Raw genomic sequence first — 27,576 nt, 5'->3', positions numbered from 1 at the left:
TCCTCCTTTTTCCAGGGAGGCAGGCGTGGCTTGTGTGTGTGTGTGTGTGTGTGTGTGTGTGTGTGTGTGTGTGTGTGTGTGTCCCCGTCCTTGCAGGCGGGCCCCTTTCGACAGCCGGCCGTTTTCCCTCCAAAAAACTTAGTATATACACCTTTTCTTTCTTTTTTTCGGCAGGCAGGCAGGTGTGTGTGTGTCCCCGTCCCTCCCGAGAGAGCGCTGCCCCTTGCCTCTGCCCGCAGGTGCCGACGGTCCGCTTTCGCTTGCAGCTCACTCGGCACGGCTGCTGCTGGTGGGAGGGGCCTAAGCTAAGGAGGCCGGCCGGCTGGCGCCCCCCGCGGCTGCGGTCGTTGTCGGGCCGTTGACAGGAGATCAAAGAGCAGGGCCCCCGCCCGGGACTGGCGGGCAGGCAGGCGAGCAAGCAGGCAGGCAAGAGAGGGGGAGAGCGGAGTCCGGGCGGCCGGCAGCCGCGTGCGGACCGGGCTCCAGAGGCGTCGGCCTGCGCCGCTGCGCGCCAGCCGGACGCCCGCGCGCCCGCCCAAGGCCGGCGTCGGGCATCGCTTCTCGGCCTTTTGGCTAAGATCAAGTGTAGTATCTGTTCTTATCAGTTTAATATCTGATACGTCCCCCATCGGGGGACCACATATTAAACGGATTTTTGGAACAGGGAGCTGGATCAGGAGCTTGCTCCGTCCTCTCCACGCATCGGCCCGGTATTGCAGCGCCTCCGGGAACGGTGCACTACCTTCTCTCAGCGGTGAAAAGACAGACGTAGCTAGCAAGCAAGCGAGGTGGACCGGAGCTCCTTCCTCTCCGGTCTCGTCTCTCGTCCATCTGTGTGTCTCTGTGTCTCTCTCTCTCCCCCTCCCCGTTCCCGTGCTCCCTCCGTGCACTTTCCCGCGCCTCGACTCTCTCGGCAAGCAGGCCGGCCCCCTTTTCGGCTCCCGTGCGTTTTCCCTCCAAAAAACTTAGTTTTTTCCTCCTTTTTCCAGGGAGGCAGGCGTGGCTTGTGTGTGTGTGTGTGTGTGTGTGTGTGTGTGTGTGTGTGTGTGTGTGTGTGTGTGTCCCCGTCCTTGCAGGCGGGCCCCTTTCGACAGCCGGCCGTTTTCCCTCCAAAAAACTTAGTATATACACCTTTTCTTTCTTTTTTTCGGCAGGCAGGCAGGTGTGTGTGTGTCCCCGTCCCTCCCGAGAGAGCGCTGCCCCTTGCCTCTGCCCGCAGGTGCCGACGGTCCGCTTTCGCTTGCAGCTCACTCGGCACGGCTGCTGCTGGTGGGAGGGGCCTAAGCTAAGGAGGCCGGCCGGCTGGCGCCCCCCGCGGCTGCGGTCGTTGTCGGGCCGTTGACAGGAGATCAAAGAGCAGGGCCCCCGCCCGGGACTGGCGGGCAGGCAGGCGAGCAAGCAGGCAGGCAAGAGAGGGGGAGAGCGGAGTCCGGGCGGCCGGCAGCCGCGTGCGGACCGGGCTCCAGAGGCGTCGGCCTGCGCCGCTGCGCGCCAGCCGGACGCCCGCGCGCCCGCCCAAGGCCGGCGTCGGGCATCGCTTCTCGGCCTTTTGGCTAAGATCAAGTGTAGTATCTGTTCTTATCAGTTTAATATCTGATACGTCCCCCATCGGGGGACCACATATTAAACGGATTTTTGGAACAGGGAGCTGGATCAGGAGCTTGCTCCGTCCTCTCCACGCATCGGCCCGGTATTGCAGCGCCTCCGGGAACGGTGCACTACCTTCTCTCAGCGGTGAAAAGACAGACGTAGCTAGCAAGCAAGCGAGGTGGACCGGAGCTCCTTCCTCTCCGGTCTCGTCTCTCGTCCATCTGTGTGTCTCTGTGTCTCTCTCTCTCCCCCTCCCCGTTCCCGTGCTCCCTCCGTGCACTTTCCCGCGCCTCGACTCTCTCGGCAAGCAGGCCGGCCCCCTTTTCGGCTCCCGTGCGTTTTCCCTCCAAAAAACTTAGTTTTTTCCTCCTTTTTCCAGGGAGGCAGGCGTGGCTTGTGTGTGTGTGTGTGTGTGTGTGTGTGTGTGTGTGTGTGTGTGTGTGTGTGTCCCCGTCCTTGCAGGCGGGCCCCTTTCGACAGCCGGCCGTTTTCCCTCCAAAAAACTTAGTATATACACCTTTTCTTTCTTTTTTTCGGCAGGCAGGCAGGTGTGTGTGTGTCCCCGTCCCTCCCGAGAGAGCGCTGCCCCTTGCCTCTGCCCGCAGGTGCCGACGGTCCGCTTTCGCTTGCAGCTCACTCGGCACGGCTGCTGCTGGTGAGAGGGGCCTAAGCTAAGGAGGCCGGCCGGCTGGCGCCCCCCGCGGCTGCGGTCGTTGTCGGGCCGTTGACAGGAGATCAAAGAGCAGGGCCCCCGCCCGGGACTGGCGGGCAGGCAGGCGAGCAAGCAGGCAGGCAAGAGAGGGGGAGAGCGGAGTCCGGGCGGCCGGCAGCCGCGTGCGGACCGGGCTCCAGAGGCGTCGGCCTGCGCCGCTGCGCGCCAGCCGGACGCCCGCGCGCCCGCCCAAGGCCGGCGTCGGGCATCGCTTCTCGGCCTTTTGGCTAAGATCAAGTGTAGTATCTGTTCTTATCAGTTTAATATCTGATACGTCCCCCATCGGGGGACCACATATTAAACGGATTTTTGGAACAGGGAGCTGGATCAGGAGCTTGCTCCGTCCTCTCCACGCATCGGCCCGGTATTGCAGCGCCTCCGGGAACGGTGCACTACCTTCTCTCAGCGGTGAAAAGACAGACGTAGCTAGCAAGCAAGCGAGGTGGACCGGAGCTCCTTCCTCTCCGGTCTCGTCTCTCGTCCATCTGTGTGTCTCTGTGTCTCTCTCTCTCCCCCTCCCCGTTCCCGTGCTCCCTCCGTGCACTTTCCCGCGCCTCGACTCTCTCGGCAAGCAGGCCGGCCCCCTTTTCGGCTCCCGTGCGTTTTCCCTCCAAAAAACTTAGTTTTTTCCTCCTTTTTCCAGGGAGGCAGGCGTGGCTTGTGTGTGTGTGTGTGTGTGTGTGTGTGTGTGTGTGTGTGTGTGTGTGTGTGTCCCCGTCCTTGCAGGCGGGCCCCTTTCGACAGCCGGCCGTTTTCCCTCCAAAAAACTTAGTATATACACCTTTTCTTTCTTTTTTTCGGCAGGCAGGCAGGTGTGTGTGTGTCCCCGTCCCTCCCGAGAGAGCGCTGCCCCTTGCCTCTGCCCGCAGGTGCCGACGGTCCGCTTTCGCTTGCAGCTCACTCGGCACGGCTGCTGCTGGTGGGAGGGGCCTAAGCTAAGGAGGCCGGCCGGCTGGCGCCCCCCGCGGCTGCGGTCGTTGTCGGGCCGTTGACAGGAGATCAAAGAGCAGGGCCCCCGCCCGGGACTGGCGGGCAGGCAGGCGAGCAAGCAGGCAGGCAAGAGAGGGGGAGAGCGGAGTCCGGGCGGCCGGCAGCCGCGTGCGGACCGGGCTCCAGAGGCGTCGGCCTGCGCCGCTGCGCGCCAGCCGGACGCCCGCGCGCCCGCCCAAGGCCGGCGTCGGGCATCGCTTCTCGGCCTTTTGGCTAAGATCAAGTGTAGTATCTGTTCTTATCAGTTTAATATCTGATACGTCCCCCATCGGGGGACCACATATTAAACGGATTTTTGGAACAGGGAGCTGGATCAGGAGCTTGCTCCGTCCTCTCCACGCATCGGCCCGGTATTGCAGCGCCTCCGGGAACGGTGCACTACCTTCTCTTGAAAAGACAGACGTAGCTAGCAAGCAAGCGAGGTGGACCGGAGCTCCTTCCTCTCCGGTCTCGTCTCTCGTCCATCTGTGTGTCTCTGTGTCTCTCTCTCTCCCCCTCCCCGTTCCCGTGCTCCCTCCGTGCACTTTCCCGCGCCTCGACTCTCTCGGCAAGCAGGCCGGCCCCCTTTTCGGCTCCCGTGCGTTTTCCCTCCAAAAAACTTAGTTTTTTCCTCCTTTTTCCAGGGAGGCAGGCGTGGCTTGTGTGTGTGTGTGTGTGTGTGTGTGTGTGTGTGTGTGTGTGTGTGTGTGTGTCCCCGTCCTTGCAGGCGGGCCCCTTTCGACAGCCGGCCGTTTTCCCTCCAAAAAACTTAGTATATACACCTTTTCTTTCTTTTTTTCGGCAGGCAGGCAGGTGTGTGTGTGTCCCCGTCCCTCCCGAGAGAGCGCTGCCCCTTGCCTCTGCCCGCAGGTGCCGACGGTCCGCTTTCGCTTGCAGCTCACTCGGCACGGCTGCTGCTGGTGGGAGGGGCCTAAGCTAAGGAGGCCGGCCGGCTGGCGCCCCCCGCGGCTGCGGTCGTTGTCGGGCCGTTGACAGGAGATCAAAGAGCAGGGCCCCCGCCCGGGACTGGCGGGCAGGCAGGCGAGCAAGCAGGCAGGCAAGAGAGGGGGAGAGCGGAGTCCGGGCGGCCGGCAGCCGCGTGCGGACCGGGCTCCAGAGGCGTCGGCCTGCGCCGCTGCGCGCCAGCCGGACGCCCGCGCGCCCGCCCAAGGCCGGCGTCGGGCATCGCTTCTCGGCCTTTTGGCTAAGATCAAGTGTAGTATCTGTTCTTATCAGTTTAATATCTGATACGTCCCCCATCGGGGGACCACATATTAAACGGATTTTTGGAACAGGGAGCTGGATCAGGAGCTTGCTCCGTCCTCTCCACGCATCGGCCCGGTATTGCAGCGCCTCCGGGAACGGTGCACTACCTTCTCTCAGCGGTGAAAAGACAGACGTAGCTAGCAAGCAAGCGAGGTGGACCGGAGCTCCTTCCTCTCCGGTCTCGTCTCTCGTCCATCTGTGTGTCTCTGTGTCTCTCTCTCTCCCCCTCCCCGTTCCCGTGCTCCCTCCGTGCACTTTCCCGCGCCTCGACTCTCTCGGCAAGCAGGCCGGCCCCCTTTTCGGCTCCCGTGCGTTTTCCCTCCAAAAAACTTAGTTTTTTCCTCCTTTTTCCAGGGAGGCAGGCGTGGCTTGTGTGTGTGTGTGTGTGTGTGTGTGTGTGTGTGTGTGTGTGTGTGTGTGTGTCCCCGTCCTTGCAGGCGGGCCCCTTTCGACAGCCGGCCGTTTTCCCTCCAAAAAACTTAGTATATACACCTTTTCTTTCTTTTTTTCGGCAGGCAGGCAGGTGTGTGTGTGTCCCCGTCCCTCCCGAGAGAGCGCTGCCCCTTGCCTCTGCCCGCAGGTGCCGACGGTCCGCTTTCGCTTGCAGCTCACTCGGCACGGCTGCTGCTGGTGGGAGGGGCCTAAGCTAAGGAGGCCGGCCGGCTGGCGCCCCCCGCGGCTGCGGTCGTTGTCGGGCCGTTGACAGGAGATCAAAGAGCAGGGCCCCCGCCCGGGACTGGCGGGCAGGCAGGCGAGCAAGCAGGCAGGCAAGAGAGGGGGAGAGCGGAGTCCGGGCGGCCGGCAGCCGCGTGCGGACCGGGCTCCAGAGGCGTCGGCCTGCGCCGCTGCGCGCCAGCCGGACGCCCGCGCGCCCGCCCAAGGCCGGCGTCGGGCATCGCTTCTCGGCCTTTTGGCTAAGATCAAGTGTAGTATCTGTTCTTATCAGTTTAATATCTGATACGTCCCCCATCGGGGGACCACATATTAAACGGATTTTTGGAACAGGGAGCTGGATCAGGAGCTTGCTCCGTCCTCTCCACGCATCGGCCCGGTATTGCAGCGCCTCCGGGAACGGTGCACTACCTTCTCTCAGCGGTGAAAAGACAGACGTAGCTAGCAAGCAAGCGAGGTGGACCGGAGCTCCTTCCTCTCCGGTCTCGTCTCTCGTCCATCTGTGTGTCTCTGTGTCTCTCTCTCTCCCCCTCCCCGTTCCCGTGCTCCCTCCGTGCACTTTCCCGCGCCTCGACTCTCTCGGCAAGCAGGCCGGCCCCCTTTTCGGCTCCCGTGCGTTTTCCCTCCAAAAAACTTAGTTTTTTCCTCCTTTTTCCAGGGAGGCAGGCGTGGCTTGTGTGTGTGTGTGTGTGTGTGTGTGTGTGTGTGTGTGTGTGTGTGTGTGTGTCCCCGTCCTTGCAGGCGGGCCCCTTTCGACAGCCGGCCGTTTTCCCTCCAAAAAACTTAGTATATACACCTTTTCTTTCTTTTTTTCGGCAGGCAGGCAGGTGTGTGTGTGTCCCCGTCCCTCCCGAGAGAGCGCTGCCCCTTGCCTCTGCCCGCAGGTGCCGACGGTCCGCTTTCGCTTGCAGCTCACTCGGCACGGCTGCTGCTGGTGGGAGGGGCCTAAGCTAAGGAGGCCGGCCGGCTGGCGCCCCCCGCGGCTGCGGTCGTTGTCGGGCCGTTGACAGGAGATCAAAGAGCAGGGCCCCCGCCCGGGACTGGCGGGCAGGCAGGCGAGCAAGCAGGCAGGCAAGAGAGGGGGAGAGCGGAGTCCGGGCGGCCGGCAGCCGCGTGCGGACCGGGCTCCAGAGGCGTCGGCCTGCGCCGCTGCGCGCCAGCCGGACGCCCGCGCGCCCGCCCAAGGCCGGCGTCGGGCATCGCTTCTCGGCCTTTTGGCTAAGATCAAGTGTAGTATCTGTTCTTATCAGTTTAATATCTGATACGTCCCCCATCGGGGGACCACATATTAAACGGATTTTTGGAACAGGGAGCTGGATCAGGAGCTTGCTCCGTCCTCTCCACGCATCGGCCCGGTATTGCAGCGCCTCCGGGAACGGTGCACTACCTTCTCTCAGCGGTGAAAAGACAGACGTAGCTAGCAAGCAAGCGAGGTGGACCGGAGCTCCTTCCTCTCCGGTCTCGTCTCTCGTCCATCTGTGTGTCTCTGTGTCTCTCTCTCTCCCCCTCCCCGTTCCCGTGCTCCCTCCGTGCACTTTCCCGCGCCTCGACTCTCTCGGCAAGCAGGCCGGCCCCCTTTTCGGCTCCCGTGCGTTTTCCCTCCAAAAAACTTAGTTTTTTCCTCCTTTTTCCAGGGAGGCAGGCGTGGCTTGTGTGTGTGTGTGTGTGTGTGTGTGTGTGTGTGTGTGTGTGTGTGTGTGTCCCCGTCCTTGCAGGCGGGCCCCTTTCGACAGCCGGCCGTTTTCCCTCCAAAAAACTTAGTATATACACCTTTTCTTTCTTTTTTTCGGCAGGCAGGCAGGTGTGTGTGTGTCCCCGTCCCTCCCGAGAGAGCGCTGCCCCTTGCCTCTGCCCGCAGGTGCCGACGGTCCGCTTTCGCTTGCAGCTCACTCGGCACGGCTGCTGCTGGTGGGAGGGGCCTAAGCTAAGGAGGCCGGCCGGCTGGCGCCCCCCGCGGCTGCGGTCGTTGTCGGGCCGTTGACAGGAGATCAAAGAGCAGGGCCCCCGCCCGGGACTGGCGGGCAGGCAGGCGAGCAAGCAGGCAGGCAAGAGAGGGGGAGAGCGGAGTCCGGGCGGCCGGCAGCCGCGTGCGGACCGGGCTCCAGAGGCGTCGGCCTGCGCCGCTGCGCGCCAGCCGGACGCCCGCGCGCCCGCCCAAGGCCGGCGTCGGGCATCGCTTCTCGGCCTTTTGGCTAAGATCAAGTGTAGTATCTGTTCTTATCAGTTTAATATCTGATACGTCCCCCATCGGGGGACCACATATTAAACGGATTTTTGGAACAGGGAGCTGGATCAGGAGCTTGCTCCGTCCTCTCCACGCATCGGCCCGGTATTGCAGCGCCTCCGGGAACGGTGCACTACCTTCTCTCAGCGGTGAAAAGACAGACGTAGCTAGCAAGCAAGCGAGGTGGACCGGAGCTCCTTCCTCTCCGGTCTCGTCTCTCGTCCATCTGTGTGTCTCTGTGTCTCTCTCTCTCCCCCTCCCCGTTCCCGTGCTCCCTCCGTGCACTTTCCCGCGCCTCGACTCTCTCGGCAAGCAGGCCGGCCCCCTTTTCGGCTCCCGTGCGTTTTCCCTCCAAAAAACTTAGTTTTTTCCTCCTTTTTCCAGGGAGGCAGGCGTGGCTTGTGTGTGTGTGTGTGTGTGTGTGTGTGTGTGTGTGTGTGTGTGTGTGTGTGTCCCCGTCCTTGCAGGCGGGCCCCTTTCGACAGCCGGCCGTTTTCCCTCCAAAAAACTTAGTATATACACCTTTTCTTTCTTTTTTTCGGCAGGCAGGCAGGTGTGTGTGTGTCCCCGTCCCTCCCGAGAGAGCGCTGCCCCTTGCCTCTGCCCGCAGGTGCCGACGGTCCGCTTTCGCTTGCAGCTCACTCGGCACGGCTGCTGCTGGTGGGAGGGGCCTAAGCTAAGGAGGCCGGCCGGCTGGCGCCCCCCGCGGCTGCGGTCGTTGTCGGGCCGTTGACAGGAGATCAAAGAGCAGGGCCCCCGCCCGGGACTGGCGGGCAGGCAGGCGAGCAAGCAGGCAGGCAAGAGAGGGGGAGAGCGGAGTCCGGGCGGCCGGCAGCCGCGTGCGGACCGGGCTCCAGAGGCGTCGGCCTGCGCCGCTGCGCGCCAGCCGGACGCCCGCGCGCCCGCCCAAGGCCGGCGTCGGGCATCGCTTCTCGGCCTTTTGGCTAAGATCAAGTGTAGTATCTGTTCTTATCAGTTTAATATCTGATACGTCCCCCATCGGGGGACCACATATTAAACGGATTTTTGGAACAGGGAGCTGGATCAGGAGCTTGCTCCGTCCTCTCCACGCATCGGCCCGGTATTGCAGCGCCTCCGGGAACGGTGCACTACCTTCTCTCAGCGGTGAAAAGACAGACGTAGCTAGCAAGCAAGCGAGGTGGACCGGAGCTCCTTCCTCTCCGGTCTCGTCTCTCGTCCATCTGTGTGTCTCTGTGTCTCTCTCTCTCCCCCTCCCCGTTCCCGTGCTCCCTCCGTGCACTTTCCCGCGCCTCGACTCTCTCGGCAAGCAGGCCGGCCCCCTTTTCGGCTCCCGTGCGTTTTCCCTCCAAAAAACTTAGTTTTTTCCTCCTTTTTCCAGGGAGGCAGGCGTGGCTTGTGTGTGTGTGTGTGTGTGTGTGTGTGTGTGTGTGTGTGTGTGTGTGTGTGTCCCCGTCCTTGCAGGCGGGCCCCTTTCGACAGCCGGCCGTTTTCCCTCCAAAAAACTTAGTATATACACCTTTTCTTTCTTTTTTTCGGCAGGCAGGCAGGTGTGTGTGTGTCCCCGTCCCTCCCGAGAGAGCGCTGCCCCTTGCCTCTGCCCGCAGGTGCCGACGGTCCGCTTTCGCTTGCAGCTCACTCGGCACGGCTGCTGCTGGTGAGAGGGGCCTAAGCTAAGGAGGCCGGCCGGCTGGCGCCCCCCGCGGCTGCGGTCGTTGTCGGGCCGTTGACAGGAGATCAAAGAGCAGGGCCCCCGCCCGGGACTGGCGGGCAGGCAGGCGAGCAAGCAGGCAGGCAAGAGAGGGGGAGAGCGGAGTCCGGGCGGCCGGCAGCCGCGTGCGGACCGGGCTCCAGAGGCGTCGGCCTGCGCCGCTGCGCGCCAGCCGGACGCCCGCGCGCCCGCCCAAGGCCGGCGTCGGGCATCGCTTCTCGGCCTTTTGGCTAAGATCAAGTGTAGTATCTGTTCTTATCAGTTTAATATCTGATACGTCCCCCATCGGGGGACCACATATTAAACGGATTTTTGGAACAGGGAGCTGGATCAGGAGCTTGCTCCGTCCTCTCCACGCATCGGCCCGGTATTGCAGCGCCTCCGGGAACGGTGCACTACCTTCTCTCAGCGGTGAAAAGACAGACGTAGCTAGCAAGCAAGCGAGGTGGACCGGAGCTCCTTCCTCTCCGGTCTCGTCTCTCGTCCATCTGTGTGTCTCTGTGTCTCTCTCTCTCCCCCTCCCCGTTCCCGTGCTCCCTCCGTGCACTTTCCCGCGCCTCGACTCTCTCGGCAAGCAGGCCGGCCCCCTTTTCGGCTCCCGTGCGTTTTCCCTCCAAAAAACTTAGTTTTTTCCTCCTTTTTCCAGGGAGGCAGGCGTGGCTTGTGTGTGTGTGTGTGTGTGTGTGTGTGTGTGTGTGTGTGTGTGTGTGTGTGTCCCCGTCCTTGCAGGCGGGCCCCTTTCGACAGCCGGCCGTTTTCCCTCCAAAAAACTTAGTATATACACCTTTTCTTTCTTTTTTTCGGCAGGCAGGCAGGTGTGTGTGTGTCCCCGTCCCTCCCGAGAGAGCGCTGCCCCTTGCCTCTGCCCGCAGGTGCCGACGGTCCGCTTTCGCTTGCAGCTCACTCGGCACGGCTGCTGCTGGTGGGAGGGGCCTAAGCTAAGGAGGCCGGCCGGCTGGCGCCCCCCGCGGCTGCGGTCGTTGTCGGGCCGTTGACAGGAGATCAAAGAGCAGGGCCCCCGCCCGGGACTGGCGGGCAGGCAGGCGAGCAAGCAGGCAGGCAAGAGAGGGGGAGAGCGGAGTCCGGGCGGCCGGCAGCCGCGTGCGGACCGGGCTCCAGAGGCGTCGGCCTGCGCCGCTGCGCGCCAGCCGGACGCCCGCGCGCCCGCCCAAGGCCGGCGTCGGGCATCGCTTCTCGGCCTTTTGGCTAAGATCAAGTGTAGTATCTGTTCTTATCAGTTTAATATCTGATACGTCCCCCATCGGGGGACCACATATTAAACGGATTTTTGGAACAGGGAGCTGGATCAGGAGCTTGCTCCGTCCTCTCCACGCATCGGCCCGGTATTGCAGCGCCTCCGGGAACGGTGCACTACCTTCTCTCAGCGGTGAAAAGACAGACGTAGCTAGCAAGCAAGCGAGGTGGACCGGAGCTCCTTCCTCTCCGGTCTCGTCTCTCGTCCATCTGTGTGTCTCTGTGTCTCTCTCTCTCCCCCTCCCCGTTCCCGTGCTCCCTCCGTGCACTTTCCCGCGCCTCGACTCTCTCGGCAAGCAGGCCGGCCCCCTTTTCGGCTCCCGTGCGTTTTCCCTCCAAAAAACTTAGTTTTTTCCTCCTTTTTCCAGGGAGGCAGGCGTGGCTTGTGTGTGTGTGTGTGTGTGTGTGTGTGTGTGTGTGTGTGTGTGTGTGTGTGTCCCCGTCCTTGCAGGCGGGCCCCTTTCGACAGCCGGCCGTTTTCCCTCCAAAAAACTTAGTATATACACCTTTTCTTTCTTTTTTTCGGCAGGCAGGCAGGTGTGTGTGTGTCCCCGTCCCTCCCGAGAGAGCGCTGCCCCTTGCCTCTGCCCGCAGGTGCCGACGGTCCGCTTTCGCTTGCAGCTCACTCGGCACGGCTGCTGCTGGTGGGAGGGGCCTAAGCTAAGGAGGCCGGCCGGCTGGCGCCCCCCGCGGCTGCGGTCGTTGTCGGGCCGTTGACAGGAGATCAAAGAGCAGGGCCCCCGCCCGGGACTGGCGGGCAGGCAGGCGAGCAAGCAGGCAGGCAAGAGAGGGGGAGAGCGGAGTCCGGGCGGCCGGCAGCCGCGTGCGGACCGGGCTCCAGAGGCGTCGGCCTGCGCCGCTGCGCGCCAGCCGGACGCCCGCGCGCCCGCCCAAGGCCGGCGTCGGGCATCGCTTCTCGGCCTTTTGGCTAAGATCAAGTGTAGTATCTGTTCTTATCAGTTTAATATCTGATACGTCCCCCATCGGGGGACCACATATTAAACGGATTTTTGGAACAGGGAGCTGGATCAGGAGCTTGCTCCGTCCTCTCCACGCATCGGCCCGGTATTGCAGCGCCTCCGGGAACGGTGCACTACCTTCTCTCAGCGGTGAAAAGACAGACGTAGCTAGCAAGCAAGCGAGGTGGACCGGAGCTCCTTCCTCTCCGGTCTCGTCTCTCGTCCATCTGTGTGTCTCTGTGTCTCTCTCTCTCCCCCTCCCCGTTCCCGTGCTCCCTCCGTGCACTTTCCCGCGCCTCGACTCTCTCGGCAAGCAGGCCGGCCCCCTTTTCGGCTCCCGTGCGTTTTCCCTCCAAAAAACTTAGTTTTTTCCTCCTTTTTCCAGGGAGGCAGGCGTGGCTTGTGTGTGTGTGTGTGTGTGTGTGTGTGTGTGTGTGTGTGTGTGTGTGTGTGTCCCCGTCCTTGCAGGCGGGCCCCTTTCGACAGCCGGCCGTTTTCCCTCCAAAAAACTTAGTATATACACCTTTTCTTTCTTTTTTTCGGCAGGCAGGCAGGTGTGTGTGTGTCCCCGTCCCTCCCGAGAGAGCGCTGCCCCTTGCCTCTGCCCGCAGGTGCCGACGGTCCGCTTTCGCTTGCAGCTCACTCGGCACGGCTGCTGCTGGTGGGAGGGGCCTAAGCTAAGGAGGCCGGCCGGCTGGCGCCCCCCGCGGCTGCGGTCGTTGTCGGGCCGTTGACAGGAGATCAAAGAGCAGGGCCCCCGCCCGGGACTGGCGGGCAGGCAGGCGAGCAAGCAGGCAGGCAAGAGAGGGGGAGAGCGGAGTCCGGGCGGCCGGCAGCCGCGTGCGGACCGGGCTCCAGAGGCGTCGGCCTGCGCCGCTGCGCGCCAGCCGGACGCCCGCGCGCCCGCCCAAGGCCGGCGTCGGGCATCGCTTCTCGGCCTTTTGGCTAAGATCAAGTGTAGTATCTGTTCTTATCAGTTTAATATCTGATACGTCCCCCATCGGGGGACCACATATTAAACGGATTTTTGGAACAGGGAGCTGGATCAGGAGCTTGCTCCGTCCTCTCCACGCATCGGCCCGGTATTGCAGCGCCTCCGGGAACGGTGCACTACCTTCTCTCAGCGGTGAAAAGACAGACGTAGCTAGCAAGCAAGCGAGGTGGACCGGAGCTCCTTCCTCTCCGGTCTCGTCTCTCGTCCATCTGTGTGTCTCTGTGTCTCTCTCTCTCCCCCTCCCCGTTCCCGTGCTCCCTCCGTGCACTTTCCCGCGCCTCGACTCTCTCGGCAAGCAGGCCGGCCCCCTTTTCGGCTCCCGTGCGTTTTCCCTCCAAAAAACTTAGTTTTTTCCTCCTTTTTCCAGGGAGGCAGGCGTGGCTTGTGTGTGTGTGTGTGTGTGTGTGTGTGTGTGTGTGTGTGTGTGTGTGTGTGTCCCCGTCCTTGCAGGCGGGCCCCTTTCGACAGCCGGCCGTTTTCCCTCCAAAAAACTTAGTATATACACCTTTTCTTTCTTTTTTTCGGCAGGCAGGCAGGTGTGTGTGTGTCCCCGTCCCTCCCGAGAGAGCGCTGCCCCTTGCCTCTGCCCGCAGGTGCCGACGGTCCGCTTTCGCTTGCAGCTCACTCGGCACGGCTGCTGCTGGTGGGAGGGGCCTAAGCTAAGGAGGCCGGCCGGCTGGCGCCCCCCGCGGCTGCGGTCGTTGTCGGGCCGTTGACAGGAGATCAAAGAGCAGGGCCCCCGCCCGGGACTGGCGGGCAGGCAGGCGAGCAAGCAGGCAGGCAAGAGAGGGGGAGAGCGGAGTCCGGGCGGCCGGCAGCCGCGTGCGGACCGGGCTCCAGAGGCGTCGGCCTGCGCCGCTGCGCGCCAGCCGGACGCCCGCGCGCCCGCCCAAGGCCGGCGTCGGGCATCGCTTCTCGGCCTTTTGGCTAAGATCAAGTGTAGTATCTGTTCTTATCAGTTTAATATCTGATACGTCCCCCATCGGGGGACCACATATTAAACGGATTTTTGGAACAGGGAGCTGGATCAGGAGCTTGCTCCGTCCTCTCCACGCATCGGCCCGGTATTGCAGCGCCTCCGGGAACGGTGCACTACCTTCTCTCAGCGGTGAAAAGACAGACGTAGCTAGCAAGCAAGCGAGGTGGACCGGAGCTCCTTCCTCTCCGGTCTCGTCTCTCGTCCATCTGTGTGTCTCTGTGTCTCTCTCTCTCCCCCTCCCCGTTCCCGTGCTCCCTCCGTGCACTTTCCCGCGCCTCGACTCTCTCGGCAAGCAGGCCGGCCCCCTTTTCGGCTCCCGTGCGTTTTCCCTCCAAAAAACTTAGTTTTTTCCTCCTTTTTCCAGGGAGGCAGGCGTGGCTTGTGTGTGTGTGTGTGTGTGTGTGTGTGTGTGTGTGTGTGTGTGTGTGTGTCCCCGTCCTTGCAGGCGGGCCCCTTTCGACAGCCGGCCGTTTTCCCTCCAAAAAACTTAGTATATACACCTTTTCTTTCTTTTTTTCGGCAGGCAGGCAGGTGTGTGTGTGTCCCCGTCCCTCCCGAGAGAGCGCTGCCCCTTGCCTCTGCCCGCAGGTGCCGACGGTCCGCTTTCGCTTGCAGCTCACTCGGCACGGCTGCTGCTGGTGGGAGGGGCCTAAGCTAAGGAGGCCGGCCGGCTGGCGCCCCCCGCGGCTGCGGTCGTTGTCGGGCCGTTGACAGGAGATCAAAGAGCAGGGCCCCCGCCCGGGACTGGCGGGCAGGCAGGCGAGCAAGCAGGCAGGCAAGAGAGGGGGAGAGCGGAGTCCGGGCGGCCGGCAGCCGCGTGCGGACCGGGCTCCAGAGGCGTCGGCCTGCGCCGCTGCGCGCCAGCCGGACGCCCGCGCGCCCGCCCAAGGCCGGCGTCGGGCATCGCTTCTCGGCCTTTTGGCTAAGATCAAGTGTAGTATCTGTTCTTATCAGTTTAATATCTGATACGTCCCCCATCGGGGGACCACATATTAAACGGATTTTTGGAACAGGGAGCTGGATCAGGAGCTTGCTCCGTCCTCTCCACGCATCGGCCCGGTATTGCAGCGCCTCCGGGAACGGTGCACTACCTTCTCTCAGCGGTGAAAAGACAGACGTAGCTAGCAAGCAAGCGAGGTGGACCGGAGCTCCTTCCTCTCCGGTCTCGTCTCTCGTCCATCTGTGTGTCTCTGTGTCTCTCTCTCTCCCCCTCCCCGTTCCCGTGCTCCCTCCGTGCACTTTCCCGCGCCTCGACTCTCTCGGCAAGCAGGCCGGCCCCCTTTTCGGCTCCCGTGCGTTTTCCCTCCAAAAAACTTAGTTTTTTCCTCCTTTTTCCAGGGAGGCAGGCGTGGCTTGTGTGTGTGTGTGTGTGTGTGTGTGTGTGTGTGTGTGTGTGTGTGTGTGTCCCCGTCCTTGCAGGCGGGCCCCTTTCGACAGCCGGCCGTTTTCCCTCCAAAAAACTTAGTATATACACCTTTTCTTTCTTTTTTTCGGCAGGCAGGCAGGTGTGTGTGTGTCCCCGTCCCTCCCGAGAGAGCGCTGCCCCTTGCCTCTGCCCGCAGGTGCCGACGGTCCGCTTTCGCTTGCAGCTCACTCGGCACGGCTGCTGCTGGTGGGAGGGGCCTAAGCTAAGGAGGCCGGCCGGCTGGCGCCCCCCGCGGCTGCGGTCGTTGTCGGGCCGTTGACAGGAGATCAAAGAGCAGGGCCCCCGCCCGGGACTGGCGGGCAGGCAGGCGAGCAAGCAGGCAGGCAAGAGAGGGGGAGAGCGGAGTCCGGGCGGCCGGCAGCCGCGTGCGGACCGGGCTCCAGAGGCGTCGGCCTGCGCCGCTGCGCGCCAGCCGGACGCCCGCGCGCCCGCCCAAGGCCGGCGTCGGGCATCGCTTCTCGGCCTTTTGGCTAAGATCAAGTGTAGTATCTGTTCTTATCAGTTTAATATCTGATACGTCCCCCATCGGGGGACCACATATTAAACGGATTTTTGGAACAGGGAGCTGGATCAGGAGCTTGCTCCGTCCTCTCCACGCATCGGCCCGGTATTGCAGCGCCTCCGGGAACGGTGCACTACCTTCTCTCAGCGGTGAAAAGACAGACGTAGCTAGCAAGCAAGCGAGGTGGACCGGAGCTCCTTCCTCTCCGGTCTCGTCTCTCGTCCATCTGTGTGTCTCTGTGTCTCTCTCTCTCCCCCTCCCCGTTCCCGTGCTCCCTCCGTGCACTTTCCCGCGCCTCGACTCTCTCGGCAAGCAGGCCGGCCCCCTTTTCGGCTCCCGTGCGTTTTCCCTCCAAAAAACTTAGTTTTTTCCTCCTTTTTCCAGGGAGGCAGGCGTGGCTTGTGTGTGTGTGTGTGTGTGTGTGTGTGTGTGTGTGTGTGTGTGTGTGTGTGTCCCCGTCCTTGCAGGCGGGCCCCTTTCGACAGCCGGCCGTTTTCCCTCCAAAAAACTTAGTATATACACCTTTTCTTTCTTTTTTTCGGCAGGCAGGCAGGTGTGTGTGTGTCCCCGTCCCTCCCGAGAGAGCGCTGCCCCTTGCCTCTGCCCGCAGGTGCCGACGGTCCGCTTTCGCTTGCAGCTCACTCGGCACGGCTGCTGCTGGTGGGAGGGGCCTAAGCTAAGGAGGCCGGCCGGCTGGCGCCCCCCGCGGCTGCGGTCGTTGTCGGGCCGTTGACAGGAGATCAAAGAGCAGGGCCCCCGCCCGGGACTGGCGGGCAGGCAGGCGAGCAAGCAGGCAGGCAAGAGAGGGGGAGAGCGGAGTCCGGGCGGCCGGCAGCCGCGTGCGGACCGGGCTCCAGAGGCGTCGGCCTGCGCCGCTGCGCGCCAGCCGGACGCCCGCGCGCCCGCCCAAGGCCGGCGTCGGGCATCGCTTCTCGGCCTTTTGGCTAAGATCAAGTGTAGTATCTGTTCTTATCAGTTTAATATCTGATACGTCCCCCATCGGGGGACCACATATTAAACGGATTTTTGGAACAGGGAGCTGGATCAGGAGCTTGCTCCGTCCTCTCCACGCATCGGCCCGGTATTGCAGCGCCTCCGGGAACGGTGCACTACCTTCTCTCAGCGGTGAAAAGACAGACGTAGCTAGCAAGCAAGCGAGGTGGACCGGAGCTCCTTCCTCTCCGGTCTCGTCTCTCGTCCATCTGTGTGTCTCTGTGTCTCTCTCTCTCCCCCTCCCCGTTCCCGTGCTCCCTCCGTGCACTTTCCCGCGCCTCGACTCTCTCGGCAAGCAGGCCGGCCCCCTTTTCGGCTCCCGTGCGTTTTCCCTCCAAAAAACTTAGTTTTTTCCTCCTTTTTCCAGGGAGGCAGGCGTGGCTTGTGTGTGTGTGTGTGTGTGTGTGTGTGTGTGTGTGTGTGTGTGTGTGTGTCCCCGTCCTTGCAGGCGGGCCCCTTTCGACAGCCGGCCGTTTTCCCTCCAAAAAACTTAGTATATACACCTTTTCTTTCTTTTTTTCGGCAGGCAGGCAGGTGTGTGTGTGTCCCCGTCCCTCCCGAGAGAGCGCTGCCCCTTGCCTCTGCCCGCAGGTGCCGACGGTCCGCTTTCGCTTGCAGCTCACTCGGCACGGCTGCTGCTGGTGGGAGGGGCCTAAGCTAAGGAGGCCGGCCGGCTGGCGCCCCCCGCGGCTGCGGTCGTTGTCGGGCCGTTGACAGGAGATCAAAGAGCAGGGCCCCCGCCCGGGACTGGCGGGCAGGCAGGCGAGCAAGCAGGCAGGCAAGAGAGGGGGAGAGCGGAGTCCGGGCGGCCGGCAGCCGCGTGCGGACCGGGCTCCAGAGGCGTCGGCCTGCGCCGCTGCGCGCCAGCCGGACGCCCGCGCGCCCGCCCAAGGCCGGCGTCGGGCATCGCTTCTCGGCCTTTTGGCTAAGATCAAGTGTAGTATCTGTTCTTATCAGTTTAATATCTGATACGTCCCCCATCGGGGGACCACATATTAAACGGATTTTTGGAACAGGGAGCTGGATCAGGAGCTTGCTCCGTCCTCTCCACGCATCGGCCCGGTATTGCAGCGCCTCCGGGAACGGTGCACTACCTTCTCTCAGCGGTGAAAAGACAGACGTAGCTAGCAAGCAAGCGAGGTGGACCGGAGCTCCTTCCTCTCCGGTCTCGTCTCTCGTCCATCTGTGTGTCTCTGTGTCTCTCTCTCTCCCCCTCCCCGTTCCCGTGCTCCCTCCGTGCACTTTCCCGCGCCTCGACTCTCTCGGCAAGCAGGCCGGCCCCCTTTTCGGCTCCCGTGCGTTTTCCCTCCAAAAAACTTAGTTTTTTCCTCCTTTTTCCAGGGAGGCAGGCGTGGCTTGTGTGTGTGTGTGTGTGTGTGTGTGTGTGTGTGTGTGTGTGTGTGTGTGTGTCCCCGTCCTTGCAGGCGGGCCCCTTTCGACAGCCGGCCGTTTTCCCTCCAAAAAACTTAGTATATACACCTTTTCTTTCTTTTTTTCGGCAGGCAGGCAGGTGTGTGTGTGTCCCCGTCCCTCCCGAGAGAGCGCTGCCCCTTGCCTCTGCCCGCAGGTGCCGACGGTCCGCTTTCGCTTGCAGCTCACTCGGCACGGCTGCTGCTGGTGGGAGGGGCCTAAGCTAAGGAGGCCGGCCGGCTGGCGCCCCCCGCGGCTGCGGTCGTTGTCGGGCCGTTGACAGGAGATCAAAGAGCAGGGCCCCCGCCCGGGACTGGCGGGCAGGCAGGCGAGCAAGCAGGCAGGCAAGAGAGGGGGAGAGCGGAGTCCGGGCGGCCGGCAGCCGCGTGCGGACCGGGCTCCAGAGGCGTCGGCCTGCGCCGCTGCGCGCCAGCCGGACGCCCGCGCGCCCGCCCAAGGCCGGCGTCGGGCATCGCTTCTCGGCCTTTTGGCTAAGATCAAGGCTCAAGTGGCATGACCGCAGTTCCGAGATCTTAGTTCAGGGGGTCGGGCTAGTGACGAAGACGACGACCAGGAGGAGGAGGGCGAACCGAAGACAAAGAAACAGCCACTGGTGGAATCGCTCCAGGTGAAGCCTGGGGGGTGAAGCCAGGGCTGCCGAGAAGGAAGACCAAGAAGACAAAGAAACAGCCACTGGTGGAATCGCTCCAGGTGAAGCCTGGGGGGTGAAGCCAGGGCTGCCTTGAGGGTCCATCAGGCGTCGGGCGGTGAGGAGCCTCCTTTGGGAGTGTTTTCCTTATTTTTTCGGCGTCAGGATGGACTATTTTTGGAGATCTACTCAGCCGGCCACTTTGACCGGGCTGCCGAATACGATTAGGTTTAAGTTGCGGGAGGATTTGGATTTGGAGTTGCCTAGTAGGATTTCTTTCATCGAGTCAGTGTTGTTCAAGGGACTTGATCTTTCAGTTCGGGACTTACTTTGTGTTCAGGGATATACCGCATCTAAGTCAGTGGATGTTACTTTTGCGACGGAAACCCAGTATTTTTCAGTTTTGCGGCGTTGTAGAGAAAGGGAGAAGGTTGTTCCCCTCATACATTATGACATTGAAGGGCTCTGGGCTAAAGCCCGTCGGGTGATCACGGTTCACGTTTATAACCCCTTTGTGCGGAATGACGATCTTTATCTTTTTTTGAGCCGTTATGTGGACGTTGTTTCTGACTGCACCCGGGTGGTGGACAGGTTGGGGGTGTGGACAGGTCGGAGGCAGTTCGCCGTGAAGCTCCGGCCTGATCCTACTTCCGTGGATGGATTCAAGCACCCTCCTGCGTCTTTTGCCCTTGGGGCCGATCGGGGCTACCTCTTTTACGCGGGCCAGCCCAAAACTTGCCGGAGATGTCAGGAGCCTGGCCATACTGCAGAGTCATGCTCGCAGGTAAGATGCCGTAACTGCAATGAGCTTGGGCATCTCATGAGAGACTGCAAAAAAGGGGTTATGTGCACTTTATGTGGCGACGAGGGCCATGTGTGGAAGAACTGTTACGCCCGGTCCTTTGATAGAGTCCAGGCCATGAAAACGAACTATGTGAACATAATCGTTGACGGGGAGGAGGACGACACCTCTGAACCCGTGAAAGACACTGTTGCAGAGACGGCCGGCACGGCAGATGAAGGGACTGCATTGCAGGAGCCTGGAGCACCTGAGGACGTCAGTCCGGCGCCATCTGGAGGCGTGGGAGAGGAACTCCCGGTTGCCTCTGGGCCTGAGGCTGATGGATCTCGGGGCCAGGTGCAAGGTAAGAGGCCGGTTCCTGCAGACCCCGCTGCAGACCAGCCTCCCGCTGAGGCCAGTGGAGATGAGCAACTGGAGCCTAGAAAGCGGAAGAAGAAGGAGAAGAGGAGGAGAAAGGGAAGAGGGCAGCAGGAGGAGTCTGGAGCCGGAGGCATTCTTTCGACGGATGAGGAGGACTCTAAGAGAGCTGGCGCCATGGAAACTGAGCAGAGTGGGCCTGTTGAGTCTGGTGTCGACACTCCGCCTGGCACCAGTTACCAGTGGTCTGAGTGCAGTGGTGGTCAGGTAATGTCTCCAGGTTTGTTGCCGGACTCTCTCTTCTCTCCGTTGCAGAGTCCTGATTATTATGGCCCGGACTTCTTGATGGACAAGCTGCAGAACGAGGTGCCTTTTGCAGGATCCCCGGTTGCTGACAACACCAACATGGACACATGACTCTCACCGTCTGCTCGGTGAATGTCAGGGGTTTGAGAAATCGTGTTAAGAGATTGGCTGTTTTTCAATCTCTACGCAGCCTTCGTTGCTCTGTTTTCTTCCTACAGGAAGTGCATGTGCGGGACAGTGTGGACTCTGAACATTTTTCAAATGACTGGCATTGTGGTCAGTCTGTGTGGGGGATTGGGAGTGCGCATTCTGCGGGGGTGGGTATTTTGTTAAACGACAACAGCCTTTGTGTGGTAAATAGTTTTGTCGGGGTACCGGGGAGGGTGTTGGTGCTCGATGCTGACAGGTTTGATAAGAAATATAGGTTTATTTGTGTTTATGCTCCCTCGCAGCGATTAGAGCGGAAAGATTTCTTTGCCTCTCTCGAACCTTTGTGTGTTACTAATCGTTCTGTTTTTCTTTGCGGTGATTGTAACGTCGACCTGGACACTGATACTGATTTCGGCGCCACCGCTTTGCGGGATCTGGTGAAGCACTTTAGTTTGGTAGATGGCTTCAGATCCCTTTTTCCCAGGGCTTCTGGGGCGACGTGGAGGAATAGCCGAGGGTGTGTGAGGCGCCTGGATTATGTATTTTTGGAGAGCTCTCTAGTCGTGGCAGATGCAGGTATTGTCCCCTCTTTCCTTACTGACCATGACATGCTTTGGGTAAAGGTTAATGATGGTAACCCCTCCTTCGGGCCGGGGTACTGGAAATTGAACGTGTCTATCCTGGCAGATGCTGACTTTTGCTCTGCAGTGAGAGCCCTGATCCAAAGTTGGTTTGCTCTGAAACCGCTTTATCCCAGTCTGAGAGCATGGTGGGACGACCTCAAGGGAAAGATTAAGACCTTCACCATAGCTTATTGTAAACGTAAAAGCAGTCTGAGGAGGAGAGAGCACCGTAGATTGCAGCGTAATTTAGAACGGTACTACGTTCAGTTCAATAAGGGGAAGGCCTTTGATATCACAGGTGCGGCTCTGGCAAAAGCCAGGCTGAAAGATTTTTATATTGCAGATGCAAAGAAGTACCTGATCCGCCTCCAAGATAGGTATAGGGAGGAGACGGAGACGTGCTCTGCTTACTTTTTTAACCAGGTGAAGCAGCAGCAGAAAAAGAGGGCAATCTCTGTGTTGTATGCGGCCGATGGTCAGCGGGTGAGATCACCCGAGGGTTTAATTGATGTGGTTGAAGCGTATTATACTTTGCTGTTTCAGAAACGAGTGACGAGGTCAGAGTCTTCGGACTTCTGTAGTGGTCTTCCCAAGGTGCCAGAGACGGGAGAGTTGTCCGTTCCAGTCTCTTTAGCAGAGATGGAATTAGCCCTGAGAGGTATGAAAAACGGGAAGGTGCCAGGGATTGATGGCCTCTCTAAAGAATTTTATGTTGCCTTTTGGGACCTCTTAGGTCCAGCTTTGTTGGAAGTTTATACTGAGGCCTTTTGTTCCGGTGAGCTAAGTGAGTCCATGAGGACAGGAGTGTTAGTGCTCCTGTTCAAGAAAGGGGACGCAGCCAATCTGGCAAATTGGAGACCCCTTACAATGCTCACGGTCGATTATAAGATACTGGCTAAGTGCCTTGCTAATAGGGTGCAGAAGATCCTAGCCGACATAGTAGGTCGGGAGCAGGCTTGTAGCATCCCCGGCCGCAGTTGTATGAAGAATTTGCAATTAGTCAGAGATGTTCTAGCGTGGTCAGAAGATAGGGGACTTCCCCTGCTGGTCGTAGGGTTAGATCAAGAGAAAGCTTTCGACCGGGTAGACCACCACTTTTTGTTTACTGTGTTGTCCAGTTTTGGTATTGACCCTTTGCTCATCTCCCTTATTCGGTTGTTATATTTCAAGGTCTTGAGCAGAGCTTGTGTTAATGGGTACCTGGGGAAGGGTGTGAAGCAGGAAGCAGGGGTGCGGCAAGGCTGCCCCCTCTCTCCTCTACTGTATGTGTTGTACATCGAGCCACTGGCAGTAGCGTTCAGAGGTGACCCAAGGATAGACGGGATTCTTATCCCCGGGAGCGGTGGTAGGCATTTGAAAGTCTTGTTATATGCCGATGACATCACTCTTTTTCTTAGCAGCACTTACAGCCTGGCTGTAGCCTTGGAGGTTGTCGAGTCTTTCTCCCAGGTTTCTGGGTCTAAGGTAAATAAAGAGAAGTCCTCTGTGAAATTTTTCGGGGCATGGAGGGTGGGTGATAGAAATTCCTGTGGCTTGGTGGTCTGTGATGGTCCCTTGAAGATCCTAGGTGTCCTATTTGAAGCCGGGATGCCTGCCAGCACGAACTGGGTTAAGAAGCTGAGTTCGGTACGTCAACAGTTGGGTCTATGGAAAGTGCGTCGCCTTTCCTTTCCAGGAAAAGTCTTGGTGTTAAAAGTGGACATTTTGCCTCGTTTATTGTACCTTGCCTATGTTTATCCTCTACCGGCAAGATTGAGAAGAGATTTTGTACGGGAGGTTTTTTCCTTCATGTGGGGAGGGAGATATGAATATATAAAGCGTCTTGACATGTATCGGGGTGTTGATGCGGGGGGAAGGGGGGTTCCTCATATTCCCCTCAAGCTTGATTGTTTATTTGTATCTCAACTTGTCCTAGCGATTTCTAGTCCCATAGAACATGACAGTCAGTATTTTGTACGTTTTTGGTTTTCTTTTACGATGAGACATTTGGTGACTTGGGATAATTCTGTACCCCGAGGTGAAAATTTGCCCTGGCATTACAGACACGCTGTTCATTGGGTCAAGCTGCACCCTGAAGGTAAGGATGGTGCTGTTGCAGTGAGTCATAAGCAGCTGTATAGCACTGTCATTGAAAAAGGTTTTACTGGTCCTGCGGTGTGCGGCGTGAGTGCGGACGTCTGGCTGGGCATCCAGCCTAAGGGCCTGGAGAATCGGCTGGCGGACCTGAACTGGCTGTGCGTTTGGGGAAGACTTCCTGTCCGGGCCGTACTCCACAGTCATCGGTTGGCTCGATCTGCTGCATGTCCTGTGGCAGGCTGTGGGAAAGAAGAAACCATCCGGCACACCTTTTGGGATTGTAAACTTGCTAAGTCTGTATGGGTTTTATGTTCATGTTTGTTTGATAAAGTCACCCCTGGTTTTGTTCTGGATTGTAATACGATGCTCCTGGGGTTTAAGCGCAAAAATCTTACCTCTGGGAATCTTTTCTTACTGTGGTATGTTATTAGTATGTGTAAGTTTTGTTTATGGGAAACAAGGCAGGGACTGTGTAAGACTGGTATTCAGCCTACCGCTAAGGGGATTTATGATAGACTGATTGCTTTATTCCGTCAAAAGATGTCGGGTGAAATGCGAAGATGGGGTTTCCATGCCGCCCGGGAAAAGTGGAAGGGTCTTGTTGATCTTTAATGTCTGTTTGCCTTTCAGGTTTTGTTGAATGGGTTGCACTGTGTTGTAAGAAAAAAGGGGTTTTGGTTGAAGCTTTGGTGGGGGGAAGGCCCTGTTTTGAATAAGGGGAGGAGTCATGCTAATATGTTGTATTGTATTTTGTACAAGATGACTTGTGGATTAATGTTTGTGTTTTTCATGGTCTTTGGGATTGTTTGACTTTTGTCTTGTTATGTATTATACGATGGGTGGAATGTTGTTTTTCTTACAGGGTGGGAGAGGGAGGTGCGGCTTGTGTGATATGGGTTTGATGGGATCAATTTAAAGAAACGGGTGAAACCCTGGTTGGAAAGTCTTGATTTTGAATAGGGGGAGGAGTTATGCTAATGCTGTGCTCTGTATTTTGTACCTGATGTATTACGAACTATTGTTTTGTGGTTTCTTGCTGTATTTTGAAAGTGCTTGATGTATGTCTTGTAATATTTTGTATTTTGTAATAAAAAAAAAAAAAAAAAAAAAAAAAACAAAAATCTGTTCTTATCAGTTTAATATCTGATACGTCCCCCATCGGGGGACCACATATTAAACGGATTTTTGGAACAGGGAGCTGGATCAGGAGCTTGCTCCGTCCTCTCCACGCATCGGCCCGGTATTGCAGCGCCTCCGGGAACGGTGCACTACCTTCTCTCAGCGGTGAAAAGACAGACGTAGCTAGCAAGCAAGCGAGGTGGACCGGAGCTCCTTCCTCTCCGGTCTCGTCTCTCGTCCATCTGTGTGTCTCTGTGTCTCTCTCTCTCCCCCTCCCCGTTCCCGTGCTCCCTCCGTGCACTTTCCCGCGCCTCGACTCTCTCGGCAAGCAGGCCGGCCCCCTTTTCGGCTCCCGTGCGTTTTCCCTCCAAAAAACTTAGTTTTTTCCTCCTTTTTCCAGGGAGGCAGGCGTGGCTTGTGTGTGTGTGTGTGTGTGTGTGTGTGTGTGTGTGTGTGTGTGTGTGTGTGTCCCCGTCCTTGCAGGCGGGCCCCTTTCGACAGCCGGCCGTTTTCCCTCCAAAAAACTTAGTATATACACCTTTTCTTTCTTTTTTTCGGCAGGCAGGCAGGTGTGTGTGTGTCCCCGTCCCTCCCGAGAGAGCGCTGCCCCTTGCCTCTGCCCGCAGGTGCCGACGGTCCGCTTTCGCTTGCAGCTCACTCGGCACGGCTGCTGCTGGTGGGAGGGGCCTAAGCTAAGGAGGCCGGCCGGCTGGCGCCCCCCGCGGCTGCGGTCGTTGTCGGGCCGTTGACAGGAGATCAAAGAGCAGGGCCCCCGCCCGGGACTGGCGGGCAGGCAGGCGAGCAAGCAGGCAGGCAAGAGAGGGGGAGAGCGGAGTCCGGGCGGCCGGCAGCCGCGTGCGGACCGGGCTCCAGAGGCGTCGGCCTGCGCCGCTGCGCGCCAGCCGGACGCCCGCGCGCCCGCCCAAGGCCGGCGTCGGGCATCGCTTCTCGGCCTTTTGGCTAAGATCAAGTGTAGTATCTGTTCTTATCAGTTTAATATCTGATACGTCCCCCATCGGGGGACCACATATTAAACGGATTTTTGGAACAGGGAGCTGGATCAGGAGCTTGCTCCGTCCTCTCCACGCATCGGCCCGGTATTGCAGCGCCTCCGGGAACGGTGCACTACCTTCTCTCAGCGGTGAAAAGACAGACGTAGCTAGCAAGCAAGCGAGGTGGACCGGAGCTCCTTCCTCTCCGGTCTCGTCTCTCGTCCATCTGTGTGTCTCTGTGTCTCTCTCTCTCCCCCTCCCCGTTCCCGTGCTCCCTCCGTGCACTTTCCCGCGCCTCGACTCTCTCGGCAAGCAGGCCGGCCCCCTTTTCGGCTCCCGTGCGTTTTCCCTCCAAAAAACTTAGTTTTTTCCTCCTTTTTCCAGGGAGGCAGGCGTGGCTTGTGTGTGTGTGTGTGTGTGTGTGTGTGTGTGTGTGTGTGTGTGTGTGTGTGTCCCCGTCCTTGCAGGCGGGCCCCTTTCGACAGCCGGCCGTTTTCCCTCCAAAAAACTTAGTATATACACCTTTTCTTTCTTTTTTTCGGCAGGCAGGCAGGTGTGTGTGTGTCCCCGTCCCTCCCGAGAGAGCGCTGCCCCTTGCCTCTGCCCGCAGGTGCCGACGGTCCGCTTTCGCTTGCAGCTCACTCGGCACGGCTGCTGCTGGTGGGAGGGGCCTAAGCTAAGGAGGCCGGCCGGCTGGCGCCCCCCGCGGCTGCGGTCGTTGTCGGGCCGTTGACAGGAGATCAAAGAGCAGGGCCCCCGCCCGGGACTGGCGGGCAGGCAGGCGAGCAAGCAGGCAGGCAAGAGAGGGGGAGAGCGGAGTCCGGGCGGCCGGCAGCCGCGTGCGGACCGGGCTCCAGAGGCGTCGGCCTGCGCCGCTGCGCGCCAGCCGGACGCCCGCGCGCCCGCCCAAGGCCGGCGTCGGGCATCGCTTCTCGGCCTTTTGGCTAAGATCAAGTGTAGTATCTGTTCTTATCAGTTTAATATCTGATACGTCCCCCATCGGGGGACCACATATTAAACGGATTTTTGGAACAGGGAGCTGGATCAGGAGCTTGCTCCGTCCTCTCCACGCATCGGCCCGGTATTGCAGCGCCTCCGGGAACGGTGCACTACCTTCTCTCAGCGGTGAAAAGACAGACGTAGCTAGCAAGCAAGCGAGGTGGACCGGAGCTCCTTCCTCTCCGGTCTCGTCTCTCGTCCATCTGTGTGTCTCTGTGTCTCTCTCTCTCCCCCTCCCCGTTCCCGTGCTCCCTCCGTGCACTTTCCCGCGCCTCGACTCTCTCGGCAAGCAGGCCGGCCCCCTTTTCGGCTCCCGTGCGTTTTCCCTCCAAAAAACTTAGTTTTTTCCTCCTTTTTCCAGGGAGGCAGGCGTGGCTTGTGTGTGTGTGTGTGTGTGTGTGTGTGTGTGTGTGTGTGTGTGTGTGTGTGTCCCCGTCCTTGCAGGCGGGCCCCTTTCGACAGCCGGCCGTTTTCCCTCCAAAAAACTTAGTATATACACCTTTTCTTTCTTTTTTTCGGCAGGCAGGCAGGTGTGTGTGTGTCCCCGTCCCTCCCGAGAGAGCGCTGCCCCTTGCCTCTGCCCGCAGGTGCCGACGGTCCGCTTTCGCTTGCAGCTCACTCGGCACGGCTGCTGCTGGTGGGAGGGGCCTAAGCTAAGGAGGCCGGCCGGCTGGCGCCCCCCGCGGCTGCGGTCGTTGTCGGGCCGTTGACAGGAGATCAAAGAGCAGGGCCCCCGCCCGGGACTGGCGGGCAGGCAGGCGAGCAAGCAGGCAGGCAAGAGAGGGGGAGAGCGGAGTCCGGGCGGCCGGCAGCCGCGTGCGGACCGGGCTCCAGAGGCGTCGGCCTGCGCCGCTGCGCGCCAGCCGGACGCCCGCGCGCCCGCCCAAGGCCGGCGTCGGGCATCGCTTCTCGGCCTTTTGGCTAAGATCAAGTGTAGTATCTGTTCTTATCAGTTTAATATCTGATACGTCCCCCATCGGGGGACCACATATTAAACGGATTTTTGGAACAGGGAGCTGGATCAGGAGCTTGCTCCGTCCTCTCCACGCATCGGCCCGGTATTGCAGCGCCTCCGGGAACGGTGCACTACCTTCTCTCAGCGGTGAAAAGACAGACGTAGCTAGCAAGCAAGCGAGGTGGACCGGAGCTCCTTCCTCTCCGGTCTCGTCTCTCGTCCATCTGTGTGTCTCTGTGTCTCTCTCTCTCCCCCTCCCCGTTCCCGTGCTCCCTCCGTGCACTTTCCCGCGCCTCGACTCTCTCGGCAAGCAGGCCGGCCCCCTTTTCGGCTCCCGTGCGTTTTCCCTCCAAAAAACTTAGTTTTTTCCTCCTTTTTCCAGGGAGGCAGGCGTGGCTTGTGTGTGTGTGTGTGTGTGTGTGTGTGTGTGTGTGTGTGTGTGTGTGTGTCCCCGTCCTTGCAGGCGGGCCCCTTTCGACAGCCGGCCGTTTTCCCTCCAAAAAACTTAGTATATACACCTTTTCTTTCTTTTTTTCGGCAGGCAGGCAGGTGTGTGTGTGTCCCCGTCCCTCCCGAGAGAGCGCTGCCCCTTGCCTCTGCCCGCAGGTGCCGACGGTCCGCTTTCGCTTGCAGCTCACTCGGCACGGCTGCTGCTGGTGGGAGGGGCCTAAGCTAAGGAGGCCGGCCGGCTGGCGCCCCCCGCGGCTGCGGTCGTTGTCGGGCCGTTGACAGGAGATCAAAGAGCAGGGCCCCCGCCCGGGACTGGCGGGCAGGCAGGCGAGCAAGCAGGCAGGCAAGAGAGGGGGAGAGCGGAGTCCGGGCGGCCGGCAGCCGCGTGCGGACCGGGCTCCAGAGGCGTCGGCCTGCGCCGCTGCGCGCCAGCCGGACGCCCGCGCGCCCGCCCAAGG

At 60.1% G+C, this 27,576-nt stretch overlaps 21 non-coding genes and 1 pseudogene across 21 annotated transcripts; all 22 read left to right on the top strand.

The window, feature by feature from the left end:
• The first annotated feature begins 553 nt into the window (after positions 1-553).
• On the top strand, positions 554-744 carry LOC148807681 (U2 spliceosomal RNA). Its single transcript, XR_016088642.1, has one exon. It is a non-coding gene; the product is annotated as a U2 spliceosomal RNA (small nuclear RNA).
• A 789-nt stretch (positions 745-1,533) lies between these two features.
• Positions 1,534-1,724, top strand: LOC148807680 (U2 spliceosomal RNA). Its single transcript, XR_016088641.1, has one exon. It is a non-coding gene; the product is annotated as a U2 spliceosomal RNA (small nuclear RNA).
• Positions 1,725-2,509: 785 nt separating this feature from the next.
• On the top strand, positions 2,510-2,700 carry LOC148807679 (U2 spliceosomal RNA). The gene has a single exon (XR_016088640.1). It is a non-coding gene; the product is annotated as a U2 spliceosomal RNA (small nuclear RNA).
• Positions 2,701-3,485: 785 nt separating this feature from the next.
• Positions 3,486-3,676, top strand: LOC148807678 (U2 spliceosomal RNA). Its single transcript, XR_016088638.1, has one exon. It is a non-coding gene; the product is annotated as a U2 spliceosomal RNA (small nuclear RNA).
• A 779-nt stretch (positions 3,677-4,455) lies between these two features.
• On the top strand, positions 4,456-4,646 carry LOC148807677 (U2 spliceosomal RNA). Its single transcript, XR_016088637.1, has one exon. It is a non-coding gene; the product is annotated as a U2 spliceosomal RNA (small nuclear RNA).
• Positions 4,647-5,431: 785 nt separating this feature from the next.
• Positions 5,432-5,622, top strand: LOC148807676 (U2 spliceosomal RNA). Its single transcript, XR_016088636.1, has one exon. It is a non-coding gene; the product is annotated as a U2 spliceosomal RNA (small nuclear RNA).
• A 785-nt stretch (positions 5,623-6,407) lies between these two features.
• Positions 6,408-6,598, top strand: LOC148807675 (U2 spliceosomal RNA). Its single transcript, XR_016088635.1, has one exon. It is a non-coding gene; the product is annotated as a U2 spliceosomal RNA (small nuclear RNA).
• A 783-nt stretch (positions 6,599-7,381) lies between these two features.
• LOC148807674 (U2 spliceosomal RNA) lies at positions 7,382-7,572 on the top strand. Its single transcript, XR_016088634.1, has one exon. It is a non-coding gene; the product is annotated as a U2 spliceosomal RNA (small nuclear RNA).
• Positions 7,573-8,357: 785 nt separating this feature from the next.
• Positions 8,358-8,548, top strand: LOC148807673 (U2 spliceosomal RNA). Its single transcript, XR_016088860.1, has one exon. It is a non-coding gene; the product is annotated as a U2 spliceosomal RNA (small nuclear RNA).
• A 785-nt stretch (positions 8,549-9,333) lies between these two features.
• LOC148807672 (U2 spliceosomal RNA) lies at positions 9,334-9,524 on the top strand. Its single transcript, XR_016088859.1, has one exon. It is a non-coding gene; the product is annotated as a U2 spliceosomal RNA (small nuclear RNA).
• Positions 9,525-10,309: 785 nt separating this feature from the next.
• On the top strand, positions 10,310-10,500 carry LOC148807671 (U2 spliceosomal RNA). Its single transcript, XR_016088858.1, has one exon. It is a non-coding gene; the product is annotated as a U2 spliceosomal RNA (small nuclear RNA).
• Positions 10,501-11,285: 785 nt separating this feature from the next.
• On the top strand, positions 11,286-11,476 carry LOC148807670 (U2 spliceosomal RNA). Its single transcript, XR_016088857.1, has one exon. It is a non-coding gene; the product is annotated as a U2 spliceosomal RNA (small nuclear RNA).
• A 785-nt stretch (positions 11,477-12,261) lies between these two features.
• On the top strand, positions 12,262-12,452 carry LOC148807669 (U2 spliceosomal RNA). Its single transcript, XR_016088856.1, has one exon. It is a non-coding gene; the product is annotated as a U2 spliceosomal RNA (small nuclear RNA).
• Positions 12,453-13,237: 785 nt separating this feature from the next.
• Positions 13,238-13,428, top strand: LOC148807668 (U2 spliceosomal RNA). Its single transcript, XR_016088854.1, has one exon. It is a non-coding gene; the product is annotated as a U2 spliceosomal RNA (small nuclear RNA).
• Positions 13,429-14,211: 783 nt separating this feature from the next.
• LOC148807667 (U2 spliceosomal RNA) lies at positions 14,212-14,402 on the top strand. Its single transcript, XR_016088853.1, has one exon. It is a non-coding gene; the product is annotated as a U2 spliceosomal RNA (small nuclear RNA).
• Positions 14,403-15,185: 783 nt separating this feature from the next.
• LOC148807666 (U2 spliceosomal RNA) lies at positions 15,186-15,376 on the top strand. The gene has a single exon (XR_016088852.1). It is a non-coding gene; the product is annotated as a U2 spliceosomal RNA (small nuclear RNA).
• A 785-nt stretch (positions 15,377-16,161) lies between these two features.
• LOC148807665 (U2 spliceosomal RNA) lies at positions 16,162-16,352 on the top strand. The gene has a single exon (XR_016088851.1). It is a non-coding gene; the product is annotated as a U2 spliceosomal RNA (small nuclear RNA).
• A 783-nt stretch (positions 16,353-17,135) lies between these two features.
• Positions 17,136-17,326, top strand: LOC148807664 (U2 spliceosomal RNA). The gene has a single exon (XR_016088850.1). It is a non-coding gene; the product is annotated as a U2 spliceosomal RNA (small nuclear RNA).
• Positions 17,327-23,673: 6,347 nt separating this feature from the next.
• On the top strand, positions 23,674-23,877 carry LOC148807663 (U2 spliceosomal RNA; annotated as a pseudogene).
• Positions 23,878-24,662: 785 nt separating this feature from the next.
• LOC148807662 (U2 spliceosomal RNA) lies at positions 24,663-24,853 on the top strand. The gene has a single exon (XR_016088849.1). It is a non-coding gene; the product is annotated as a U2 spliceosomal RNA (small nuclear RNA).
• A 785-nt stretch (positions 24,854-25,638) lies between these two features.
• On the top strand, positions 25,639-25,829 carry LOC148807661 (U2 spliceosomal RNA). Its single transcript, XR_016088848.1, has one exon. It is a non-coding gene; the product is annotated as a U2 spliceosomal RNA (small nuclear RNA).
• Positions 25,830-26,614: 785 nt separating this feature from the next.
• Positions 26,615-26,805, top strand: LOC148807660 (U2 spliceosomal RNA). The gene has a single exon (XR_016088847.1). It is a non-coding gene; the product is annotated as a U2 spliceosomal RNA (small nuclear RNA).
• The last annotated feature ends 771 nt before the right edge of the window (positions 26,806-27,576 follow it).

Source organism: Atractosteus spatula, unplaced genomic scaffold (assembly GCF_055471065.1).
Source record: "Atractosteus spatula isolate fAtrSpa1 unplaced genomic scaffold, fAtrSpa1.hap1 Scaffold_27, whole genome shotgun sequence".
NCBI classification, from domain to species: domain Eukaryota; kingdom Metazoa; phylum Chordata; class Actinopteri; order Semionotiformes; family Lepisosteidae; genus Atractosteus; species Atractosteus spatula.
This window is presented reverse-complemented; position numbering and strand designations above follow the sequence as displayed.